Source organism: Hyperolius riggenbachi, chromosome 7, assembly GCF_040937935.1.
Source record: "Hyperolius riggenbachi isolate aHypRig1 chromosome 7, aHypRig1.pri, whole genome shotgun sequence".
In the NCBI taxonomy this organism is placed as follows: domain Eukaryota; kingdom Metazoa; phylum Chordata; class Amphibia; order Anura; family Hyperoliidae; genus Hyperolius; species Hyperolius riggenbachi.
Genome location: NC_090652.1, coordinates 205,639,027 through 205,652,418, shown reverse-complemented (window position 1 = coordinate 205,652,418; position 13,392 = coordinate 205,639,027). Strand labels below are relative to the sequence as shown.

The 13,392-nt window shown below is 44.5% G+C and overlaps 1 protein-coding gene across 2 annotated transcripts in view; it reads right to left on the bottom strand.

Moving 5' to 3' along the window:
* VPS8 (VPS8 subunit of CORVET complex) overlaps positions 1-13,392 on the bottom strand; it is a 457,588-nt gene that overhangs the window by 393,269 nt on the left and 50,927 nt on the right. The window lies entirely within an intron of this gene.

Sequence of the window (13,392 nt, the reverse complement as noted above, 5' to 3'; positions counted from 1 at the left end):
TACTAGCAAAATACTGGCATGCGAGTCCCACTTTTTAGAATAAGACATGGCTTATTGCTGTTCTGTATCCTGTGTTGAGGCCTAGTCCACACAGACAGTTGGGAAGCAGTGCAGCGACCATTTCTCCACTGCCTCCAATCCACTCAAAACATGACAAATGTCTGATAGATGCATACTGGGATGATTAAGGTGAACCAAGCACTATTTTTAGCACCCAGGGCATCTCAATTGCACTTGAAAAATGCATGCCAACAATATGTCTCATTATTAAAATAAACTTCCATTTTACATTCAATTTTTAGCAATTAAGCTTTATTAGCCTACTTCAGTAGGCCTGCCTGTCCGTCCCCGGCCGAGATTTCAGGAAGCTAATTGTTTTCTTTTAGTCATTACCAAGAAGTAAACAATACCTTTTCATCAACAGAGGGGGTGGGTAATTAGGACAATTTCTTCAAAGAGATTATCTAGAGTGAATGTGTCAAGACAGCATCTCTGACTTTTGTAAATAAGGACTGTGAGAAGGGGGGGGGGGGCATGGCAGCTTCTATGCCAGGAGAAATTCCAGTAAAAGAAAGGGTGCTTAGTTGCCTTTAAGAGGCAGTCAAAACCATGTAATAAAAAATACTGATCTGTGGAAATGGCTCTCAGAAACACTCACATGGTTTTCCCATTCAAGTCTGTTATAGCAGTTAAAGTGAATCTGAAGTGACATGTGCCATGATGAGGATAAGTCCCTTTCTGTTTTCCATAATAGGAAGAGTTAATCTATGCAAATGAGCTTCTCTGAGCTAGTTGACCAATTTGTTGGAACTTGGTCCCCTTTTCTAAAGAGCTTAAAGGGATACTGTAGGGGGGTCAGGGGAAAATGAGTTGAACTTACCTGGGGCTTCTAACGGTCCCCCGCAGACATCCTGTGTTGGTGCAGCCACTCACCGATGCTCCGGTCCCGCCTCCGGTTCACTTCTGGAATTTCAGACTTTAGGCTGGTTTCACAGTGGGACATTACAGGCGCACGTTAGAGCAGCCTGTAACGCAGCCCACCGCACAGTAATGAAAAATCAATGGGGCTGTTCACAGTGCGGACGTTGCGTTACATTGTAACGCTGCGTCACAAGACAACGTACTGCATGCAGTACTTTGGACGCGGCTGAGCCGCGTTAGACTGCTTGCACATGCTCAGTAATGTTGGGGAGGAGCGGAGAGCGGCCAGGCACATGGCTAATTAATATGCACTGCACGTTATGATGTGCAGTGTTTACTTCCTGGAGCAGCCGCTCTGTGCGGCGACTGGCCGGCGGGACCACGTGATGCCGCATGCGCACAAGAGTGCGCATCACGGCATCACTGACGCCAGAGTGAGCTGCACAACGCGGCTCACTGACGTCCAGATCTAGCACCACCAGGCGTTGAGTTAGGGGGACGTTATGCGACCTTAACGCCCCCTCTAACGCAACGTCCTGGTGTGAAATTAGCCTTAAAGTCTGAAAACCACTGCGCCTGCGTTGCCGTGTCCTCGATCTCGCTGATGTCATCAAGAGCGCACAGTGCAGGCCCAGTATGGTCTGTGTCTGCGCAGTACACTCCTGGTGACCTCAGCGGGAGCGAGGACACGGGCGTGCAGGCGCAGTGGTTTTCTGACTTTAAAGTCAGAAATTCCAGAAGTGAACTGGAGGCGGGGCCGGAGCATCGGTGAATGGCTGCGCCAACACAGGATGTCTGCGGGGGACCATTAGAAGCCCCGGGTAAGTTCAGCTCATTTTCCCCCGACCCCGCTACAGTATCCCTTTAAAGAGAATCCTAATAGCAGACAGAGGCTGGCTGTGCATATAATCACCAGCCTCTGTTGCTATATATCGTCCCTCTAGGGCCCCCCTGCGCTCTGCTCTGCCCCCATAAATCACAGCCGCGCTGTCGACACACAGTGTGTCACCACCATTGCTTCGGTACCCGCCCACGTCCCTTCCCTCCCCGCTGATTGGAGGGAAGGGACACAGGCGGGAACCGGAGCTATGGAGGAGGCGGGGGAGTGGTGGAGATTGATAAGCAATTGTAAACAGTCGGCTGGTGACACGCTGGTGATTATATGCACAGCCAGCCTCTGTCTGCTATTAGGATTCTTAAAACCCACCTCGGGTTCTCTTTAAACAGGCAAGAAACAATGAGAGACAGCTTGAGATAAAGTTTTACTGCAGAAAAGTTCAAAGGGTCATTACTTTTGCTTTGTTCTACAGCTTAGAAGAAAGAGTGGGGATTCTGATCTGCAACTGTGACAGTCTGTTCCAACATTACAATTTAACTGGAAATAAAAATGACTCTTTTCTTTGCTACTAATGTTTTATTTATCAGGGCTGTGGAGTCTGTACAAAAATCCACCGACTCCAACTATTTAGGATTCCTCAGACACCAACTCCTCTAATTTGCATATTACAATCTTGTTGATTGAAAGTATGTAACATAAAATGCATATCTTAACTGCCAACACTTAGGAATTATAAAAGACAACTGAAGTGAGAGGGATATGGAGGCTGCCATATTTATTCCCTTTTAAACAATACCAGTTACCTGGATATCAGGCGGATTTTCTTCCTCTAATACTTTTAGTCATAGACTAAAACTAGTCCTTGGTAAGAGTACTTGTAAAAGGTACATGCCGGAACAAAGAACATCTATCAGGCCCTAGGCAATGTAACTGTGGGTACATGTAAGAGTGATGTGCAGGTACTCTGCAGGAGAATGAGGCGATTCTTCCTCTATTACACATTCTTCATGCACAATCTGAACCAGGTTTATGGGTGATAGACAACACCTCTGTGTTCAATGTGCACAACATTCTCAGTGGATTCCCTGCAGCTCTGTGGAGAGTGCATATGTAGAGTATAGTACTACTGTGTAACAAAGTAAACCTGAGACAGATAAAATTAAAGTTTTATACATACCTGGGGCTTCCTCCAGCCCCCTTCAGGGTAATCAGTCCCTCGCTGCCTGTCGTCCTCTGCCACCTGAATCTTCTGCTATGGGTCCAGGTACTTAAAGGGAACCAAAGATGAACGTTACACACACAATAAACATATCATTCAATTGCTTTTGAAGAGAAAATCCTCTTACCAATATTATTGCCGTTCTGGTGTGCCTTAGAACTTTTATTTTTACATTTTCCCCCCGGGATAAATCCAAGATGGCCGCCGGCTCATACCCTTCTTCTTCCGGGTCATGAGCAGCTCTAATCGTTATTATTAGCTAGGTTTGCTGTGCTTCCGTGCTGCTCAGCGCACAAGCCTAGTTTGGGGGACACATGCGCAGTGCTGTGAGTCCTAGTGCGCATGCGCGGCCACGCTGAGGAGCGCCGGTGACGTCATCCTCCTGCTGTGGCCAAACCCGACCTGGATTTCCCCTGACCTGGGCTGGAACGAGCGGCAGCAGCAGGCAGAAAATCAATACCATATGTATATGTCTTTATATATAAATAGTACCTACTCCAAAAATAAGACCTAGCTTATATTTCAAGCAAGCTTGAAATATAAGCCATCCCTGGAATATAAGGCCTAGTTGGCCGCCCAAAGTGCTCCATTTGCTCCCCCTATGCAGAGTGGCGAGCGGAACGCAACCCATAAAGCAAACAAGAAACTCACTGGGTTCCGAGGGGCCAGCGTTAACACCTCTTCAGCAGCGCGCGGCTTCCTCTACTTGACAACAGCTCTTGTCATGTGATGCACGCACGTCCCGGCACGTCACATGATGCGCCTGGACGTGCGTGCATCACATGACAAGAGCCGTTGTCAAGGAGAGGAAGCTGCGCGCTGCTGAAGAGAGGTGTTAACGCTGGCCCCTCGGAACCCGGTGAGTTTCTTGTTTGCTTTATAGGTTGCGCTTCACTCACCACTCTGCATAGGGAGGGCGGGAGCAAATGGGGCACTTTGGGCTCCACTCGCCACTTTGTAGAGGATGCTGGGCGCTGCCGCTGACTACACGGGGGACACATCTGACTACCGGGGGGGGGAACACATCTGACTACCAGGGGGGTGGCACATCTGACAACATGGGGGGCACATTTTACAAGAAGGAGCACATACAGTAGTGTCACCCCTCATAATTATAAGCCCTCCCTGAAAATAAGCCCTAGCACGTCTTTTAGGGGGAAAATAAATATAAGACAGTGTCTTATTTTCGGGGAAACACGGTATATATATATATATATATATATATATATATATATATATATATATATATATATATATATATATATATATATATATATATATATATATATATATATATATATATATATATATATATATATATATATATATATATATATATATATATATATATATATATATATATACATATACTGTATATATTTATAATATGTATGTATATGTATGTATATGTATATGTATATGTATGTATGTATGTGTATGTGTATATGTATATGTATGTATGTATGCATATGCATGCATATGTATGTATATGTATGTATGTATGTATATGTATGTATGTATGTATATGTATGTATATGTATGTATGTATGTATGTATATGTATGTATGTATGTATGTATGTATATGTATGTATATGTATGTATATGTATGCATATGTATATGTATATGTATATATGTATGTATGTATGTATGTATGTATGTATGTATGTATGTATGTATGTATGTATGTATATATATGTATGCATATGTATATGTATGCATATGTATATGTATGGATATGTATGTATATGTATGCATATGGATATGTATGTATATGTATGCATATGGATATGTATGTATATGTATGCATATGGATATGTATGTATGTATGCATATGTATGTATGTATGTATGTATGTATGTATGTATGTATGTATGTATGTATGTATGTAAATATTTATATATATTATATATATATCTCTGTGATGCTGTGTATGCAAAGCAGGAAAACGGAGCCAGGAGGGGGAGGGCTTGAAATGACTTCCCAGAAGAGTGACTCAGCTAATATGCTTCCAGTTCAAACCTAGACTGAAGGCTCAGTCTGCGATTCTTATCACAGCTGATAAGCAGACTAATTAAGCAGGGAAGAATGAAACTAAAAGCAGGGTAGGCATTTACTGTCATGTTCCCACTGATAAATGTAATAAAATACATGAGGGTGCTTCGTCTTTGGTTCTCTTTAAGCCAGTCGGGCATAGTACGCATGAACACACTCCGCTGTTGGGAGTGTACTACACCTGTGCAGCACTATTGCTTAGGTGCAGAATGCTCCTGGCTGTGGGAGCGGCACGCTGCCATACTGTGCTGAATGGCTGAATTACCGGGACTCATAGCAGAAGATCGAGGTGGCGGAGGAGGACAGAGAAGGACTGATTAGCCTGAAGGGGGCTGGATGAAGCCCCAGGTATGTATAAAACTTCTTTTTATCTGTCTCAGGTACGCTTTAATTCGTAATTATCAAATTAAATATTAACAACATATCAAATTATTTGATTTCATAAGCAAAGGGAGTGCATAAATTTGCATAAACCAGCATCAACGCAGAATTATTTCCATCTCATTGACTATCTCTATTAGTGACATAGCTACACATCAGGCTTTGTTCTTACAACATAGATGTTATTTAGTATATATAAGAGATTCCTGTGTACACATCATATATACAGTCATAATCTGATATGTACAGTGGTTTGCAAAATATTCGACCCCTTGAAGTTTTCCACATTTTGTCATATTACTGCCACAAACATGAATCAATTTTATTGGAATTCCACGTGAAAGACCAATGCAAAGTGGTGTACACGAAAGAAGTGGAACGAAAATCATACATGATTCCAAACATTTAAAAAAAACCCAAATAACTGCAAAGTGGGATGTGCGTAATTATTCAGCCCCGAGTCAATACTTTGTAGAACCACCTTTTGCTGCAAATACAGCTGCCAGTCTTTTAGGGCAAGGCTTTTCAACCTGTGGTACGCGTACCACCAGTGGTACTTTGCTGTTGGCCAGGTGGTACTCACCAGGTTTTCCTGCCACTTTATTGCCCACATGCCTCTTGTCCTGGTCCTGTCCTGCCTCCACCAAGTTTGGCTCCCCCTCCCTCGCTCCTTGCTGTGCTGCTCTGTGACATACTTCAGACCTCAGATCAGTGGTGAAGAGACAGCCAGGCAAACGGAGCGCAGTGATGGCGCAGATACAGAAAGTGACATCACTGCTCCATCACCGTGCACCCAGTGGCGTAACAATAGGGGCTGCAGCCCCTGCACCCGTAGGCCTGATCAGGGCAGTTTTGGGGGGCAGGAGGGGTTGGAGCATGAGGAGAGAGCATGGCCACACATTGGCGGGGAGGGGGGACAGTCCCCCCCTCCCTCACCTCAGGCTCTCCCCTCAGCGATCCCCTCCAGCATCAATCAGTGGCAGCAGGCGGCGGGCAGGAACAAATAACTTCATGCGTTCCACGCGCCGGAGGTTCCACTCTCTAAGTTTCTTGTTTAAACAGGAAGTAGTGTGAGGCACTTAGAGATCGGACCCCTCCACGGTGGAACACGGAGGTATGTGTTCCTGCCCGCCACCTGCTGCCAGTGATTGATGCTGAGGGAAGAGCCTGAGGTGAGGGGGGGGGGGGGGAACGGACTGTCCCCCCTCCCTGATGTGGGGGATATGCTCTCCCCTCTTGCTGCGACCCCTCCTGCCCCCCAAAATGGCCCTGACCAGGCCCGGGGGGCCCATCCAAACTTTTGAAGGGGAGCCCGGCGATTTCTAGTTTCTCCCCTGCGTGCACCGTTTGCCTGGCTGTCTCTTCACTGCAACTGGCTTACCGATGATGAGGTGTGAGCTATATCGCAGGGCAGCACAGCAAGGAATGAGCAAGGGTGAGCCGAACGTTGTGGTGAGGCACTGCCTAGCTCAAGGCTACCTATATTGGCAATCTACTTCCAGATTGCCAAAACCGATGATCTGTAGGCTAGCAATGTAGTTGTAGTCTTTTTCCCCACCAATGCCTCCTACTTTTCCCCTCCCATATGCCCTTTTTTGTGTGTACCTGTATGAAAAAAGTGGCCCTGGAAGGTACTTACCTCGGGGAGGGGAGTTCTCCTTGTCAGTGTGTGCCCATGCGCAGTAGCTGCTCTCCGTTCAGGCTCCAGCAGAAATGGGCAAGCCCGATCACGTCCGATCTACTGCGCAGGCACACTGGTGGTACTTTTTAGATGATAAAAGTGGTAGAATTAGTGAAGAGGTTGGAAAGTCCTGCTCTAGACCAACATCTCTCTCTCTCTCTCTCTCTCTCTCTCTCTCTCTCTCTCTCTATACACGAGTCAGCCCTGCTGATCTATGTCTCTGCAGAAGTGTCTGAGCCACACCAGAAACAAGCATGCAGCTAATCTTGTCAGATCTGACAATAATGTCAGAAACACATGATCTGCATGTGCTTGTTCAGGAGCTATGGCTCAGCATAATAGCCAGGTAACTGACATTGCTTAAAAGGAAATAAATATGGCAGCCTCAATATCACTCTCACTTCAATTCTCCTTTAACTGCTCACCTTTTTCACTATAGTGGTCCTTAAACAGTTGAAATTTGACAGTTGGAAAATTACAGTTTAAAAAAGACAGTTAGAAAATGGCAGCTGAAAAACGGTTTACATTTGGCAGTTGAAAAATGACAGTTGAAATTCGGCAGTTTAAAAAATTACAGTTGAAAAAACAGCAGCTTAAAGAGAACCTGTACTGAGTAAAATTATTTAAAATAAACACATGAGGTAACTTCAAATGAACATTACATAGTTACCTTGCCATCAGTTCCTCTCAAAAGCTCACAATTTTCTTCTTACAGTGATCCCTTCCAGTTCTGACAACATTTTGTCAGAACTGAAATATATCAGTTGCTGTCAGTTACAGCTGAGAGGAGAACTGATGTGTTCATGTTTGCCTATGGCTCAAGTGGGCGATGTTACAGTTTAACTGTGTGCTGACCAGGAAGCTGTTATGGGGTAATAGCCATTTTCAAAATGGAGGACGGAGAATTCCATTGATCATGGTGGACAAACAGGATGCAGGAGAGGAAAAATAGATTGAGGAGTAGACTACACAGGAGGTAAGTATAACTTGTGTATGTGTATTTTGACTTTTAGGCAGGGGTCACACTTACCGGCTTTCGTACGCGTTTTCTGCACAGAAAAACTGACTTCAACTGAGAACTCATGTTAATCAATAAGCAAGGTCACACTTGAATGCAGATTTCGCATGCAAAAAAAAAAACCTGACATCTTGCGCAATTTGTCAGTTTTCTCTATAAATTACATTAGCTGCTGTAAGGCAGGGGTCACACTTGTCTTTCAGTTTTCTGCAAAGTGTAGAAACTGAAAGACAAGTGTGACCCCTGCCTTAATGTTCAGTTCAGGTTTTCTTTAAATTTGGCAGTTGAAAAACAACAGTTGAGCTGTCGTTTTTCAACTGTCATTTTCCAGCTGCCATTCTCCAACTGCCATTTTCCAACTGCCATTTTCAACTGTCATTTTCCAACTGCCATTTTCCAACTGCCATTTTCCAACTGCCATTTTCCAACTGTCATTTTTCAACTGCCATTTTCCAACTGTCATTTTCCAACTGTCATTTTCCAACTGTCATTTTCCAACTGTCATTTTTCAACTGCCATTTTCCAACTGCCATTTTCCAACTGTCATTTTTCAACTGTCATTTTTCAACTGTCATTTTTCAACTGTCATTTTCTAACTGCCATTTTCCAACGGTCATTTTTCCAACTGTCATTTTCCAACTGTCATTTTTCAACTGCCATTTTCCAACTGTCATTTTTCAACTGTCATTTTTTCAACTACCATTTTTCAACTGCCATTTTCCAACTGCCATTTTCCAACTGTCATTTTTCAACTGTCATTTTCTAACTGCCATTTTCCAACGGTCATTTTCCAACTGTCATTTTTCAACTGCCATTTTCCAACTGTCATTTTTCAACTGTCATTTTTTCAACTGCCATTTTTCAACTGCCATTTTCCAACTGCCATTTTTCAACTGCCATTTTTCAACTGTCGTTTTCTAACTGCCATTTTCCAACTGTCATTTTCCAACTGCCATTTTTCAACTGCCATTTCTCAACTGTCATTTTCCAACTGCCATTTTCCAACTGCCATTTTCCAACTGCCAATTTCCAACTGCCAATTTCCAACTGCCAATTTCCAACTGTCATTTTTCAACTGCCATTTTCCAACTGCCATTTTCCAACTGTCATCTGCTGTTTACTTGCTGATAAGGCCTAATTAGACAGGCTAATCTCTCTAGACCAGGGCTTTGCACCTGTGGTACACGTACCACCGGTGGTACTTTGCTGTTGGCCAGGTGGTACACACCAGGTTTGGCTGCCACTTTGTTGTCCACCTGCCACTTGTCCTGGTCATGTCCTGCCTCCACAAAGTTTGGCTCCCCCTCCCTAGCTTCTTACTGTGCTGCTCTGCAGCATACTTCAGACCTCAGATCAGTGGGGAAGAGACAACCAGGCGACCGGTGCACAGTGATGGCGCAGCTACAGAAAGTGACATCACTGCTCACTTCCTGTATTTGAAGTAAACATGCCATCACCGTGCACCGTTTCCCTGGCTGTCTCTTCACTGCAGCTGGCTTACCGATGATGAGGTGTGAACTATATCGCAGGGCAGCACAGCAAGGAGTGAGCAAGGGGGAGCCGAACTTTGTGGTGAGTCACTGCCTAGCTCTCAGCTCTCTGATGGTGGGGCCAGGCTGCCTATAATTAAGCAGGGGTGGGGTAGAGGAACTTGCAAGGCTACCTATATTGCCAATCTACCTCCAGATTGCCAGTACTGACAATCTGTAGGCTAGCAATCTAATTGTAATCTTTTCCCCACCAATACCTCCTACTTTTCCCCTCCCATATGCCCTTTTTTCTTAAAGTGTACCTGTAAGAAAAAAGTGCCCCCGGGGGGGTACTTACCTCAGGGAGGGGGAGACCTTTGTAACCTAAAGAGGCTTCCCCCTTCCTCCTCAGTAGAGGGGATCCAGCACTGGGAGCCCCAAAGTTCTTCTCATCGGTGTGTGCGCATGCGCAGTAGCTGCTCTCCGTTCAGGCTCCAGCAGAAACAGGCAAGCCCGATCACATCCAATCTACTGTGCAGGCACACTGGTGGTACTTGAAGATTTTCAGGCGATAAAAGTGGTACAATTAGTGAAAAGGTTGAAAAGCCCTGTTTTAGGGTATGTCTCTACCAGCTTTGCACATCTAGAGACTGAAATCCTTGCCCATTCTTTTTTGCAAAACAGCTCCAGCTCAGTCAGATTAGATGGACAGTGTTTGTGAACAGCAGTTTTCAGATCTTGCCACAGATTCTTGATTGGATTTAGATCTGGACTTTGACTGGGCCATTCTAAAACATGGATAGGTTTTGTTTTAAACCATTCCATTGTTGCCCTGGCTTTATGTTTAGGGTCGTTGTCCTGCTGGAAGATAAACCTCCGTCTGAGTCTCAAGTCTTTTGTAGACCCCAAGAGGTTTTCTTCCAAGATTGCCCAGCATTTGGCTCCATCCATCTTCCCATCAACTCTGACCAGCTTCCCTGTCCCTGCTGAAGAGAAGCAACCCCAGAGCATGATGCTGTCACCACCATATTTGACAGTGGGGATGGTGTGTTCAGAGTGATGTGCAGTGTTAGTTTTCCGCCACACATAGCGTTTTGCATTTTGGCCAAAAAGTTCCATTTTGGTCTCATCTGACTAGAGCACCTTCTTCCACATGTTTGCTGTGTCCCCCACATGGCTTGAGGCAAACTGCAAACGGGACTTCTTATGCTTTTCTGTTAACAATGGCTTTCTTCTTGCCACTCTTCCATAAAGGCCAATTTTGTGCAGTGCACGTCTAATAGTTGTCCTATGGCCAGATTCCCCCACCTGAGCTGTAGATCTCTGCAGCTCGTCCAGAGTCACAAAGGTCTCTTGACTCCTTTTCTGATCAGTGCTCTCCTTGTTCGGCCTGTGAGTTTAGGTGGACGGTCCTCTGTTTTGGTAGGTTTACAGTTGTGCAATACTTTTTCCATTTCTGAATGATCGCTTGAACTGTGCTCCGTGGAATGTTCAAGGCTTTGGAAATCTTTTTGTAGCCTATTAAATTTAGGAACAACCGCCACTCTTCAGAACTCTTCAGAAAACTAGAAGACATATCACGCATTTAAATATGCATAACATCATACCTCATACATACCCTCATTCACTCCCAATAGATACATTTAATCATGCCCTATTCAGTATGCTTTGCCCCCAAAATATAGCCAAAGTAATAATAAACACCTCAGTATTCTTTCAGATGATGAATCAAATTTAATTCAGTATTTGACCCCTTGGGTACAAGTGTACCCAGGTTATAAATCCACCTATTCTCCACCTGATACAATAATTTCTCATAATCTCCTCTATTACTTCTCCTGGGCTTAATTATACCCTTAAAACATAAACATTCAGGGTCACTGTTGTGAAACAAGGCAAAATGCATTCCCAATGGGCTCTTCTCATCAGCTGTATTAATGTTGGTAACATGTTCGCCGATGCGCTCTTTTATTCTTCTTTTATTATTCTCTTTGTTTTGCCAATGTACTTCAAATTGCACGGACATGTGATCATGTAAAACACTCCCTCTGTATTGCAGTTCACAAAACTTCTAATCTCAAACTCTTTATTGCCTTTTGCATTCTCGAAAGTTTTGGTCTTATCTACTAGACGGCAGTACCTACAAGAACCACATGGATACATACCATTAGGGATAGGTCCCAAAAAAACCCTCCCCTCATTTTTGTCCCGATTTTTTGAATACACTTCAGCCCTCACTAATGAGTCTTTTAAATTGGGGGCTCTCCTAGGTGTCATCAATGGGTATGGGCCAACTATTCCAGATAGCTCTGGGTCCAGCTTCAGGATGTGCCAATGCCGATCGAGCACTCTCCTGAGCTGGGGCCAGTGGGATCCATACGTGGTGATAAGTCTCACCCTTTTCATCATTTTTCTTCAACTTTCTGTGAGATCTTAAACAAGAATTCCGGTCCACCTGAAACGATCGCACATCTTCGCCGCCTCTGTGTCAAAATCACGCTCTTCCGAGCAATTTCTTTTGACACGTAATAGCTGTCCATATGGAATACCCCATTTTTGACACCCAGGATGAAAACTGATTCCATGTAGGTACGTATTGCCTGCCGTCTCCTTTCTATACACAGTAGTTGACAGTTTGTCGCTGCCCTTCCTAATCAGAGCATCCAAAAAGGCTAACTGTTCATAGTCAATGGTGTAAGTCACTCTCAGATTTCGATTGTTGTTATTTAGAGCCTCTACGAAATCCATCAGGGTCTCTCAGGGCCCCCTCCAGACGAGGAAGACGTCGTCTATGTAACGAAGCCAGAGGGCCACGCGTGCGCCGAACACCTCCTGGGGGTAGACGCAATTATTGAACAGTATCAGCTCCAATAAATCCACCACCACTTTGTTTCTGTTACACATCCACCCTCTATATTGCTGCAAAAAATAATTCACAGCCTCCAGTCCTAGGTTGTGGGGGATCGAGGTATATAGGGACTCAATATCGATACCCACTAGCCAGTCATCACTCCTCACTTCAAAATCCTGCAATAGATGTAATAACTCTCTTGTATCTTTCAGAAAAGAGGGCAGTTCTTCCACCAATCCCTTTAGATTCTCATCCACAAATATCCCTATTTTCTCCAAGGGACCATCAATTGCAGCTACAATAGGGCGGCCTGGAGGGTTATCCTTATTTTTGTGGATTTTTGGTATAAGATACAGAACCGGCTTCTTATAATGTTCTAACTTCATGTATTTCAACTCTGCCGCAGATATTGCTCCCTCCTCAAATGCTTTTTCTATCAATCTGTCCCTCTCTTTAACCAATTCTGGAAAGGGGTCACGTCTGAGTCTCTCATAGGTGTCCTTACAGCTTAACTGTCTATCCATCTCATGGAAGTAAGCCTCCTTGCTCCAAAGAACCACGTTCCCACCTTTATCACTGCCTCGAATGATCACATTCTCGGCCTCTCTTAACTCAAGTAATGCCTGTCTCTCCTGGTGGGAAAGGTTATCAAACCTTGGTCCCCACTGTATCTCTTCAAGGTCCCGACTCACCAAGTCCGAGAACACCTGAATATTTTTATCCATGGAGAGAGAGGGCATATACCTTGAGTACTTCTTTAAATCGGTGAAAACTACACCTGTCCTTTCGTCGCTCCATGGAGCAAGGGGCTCCCTCTTATCTGTCAACTCTTCCAATTCCCTGAGCAACTTCCTCTCTTCTAATGATCTAGTTACTGCCTCACATTCAAATTCATCACTAGGAGGCTTGGGCGATACACTGGATTTACCCGAAAACATTTTCTTGAGCAGAACCTTACGC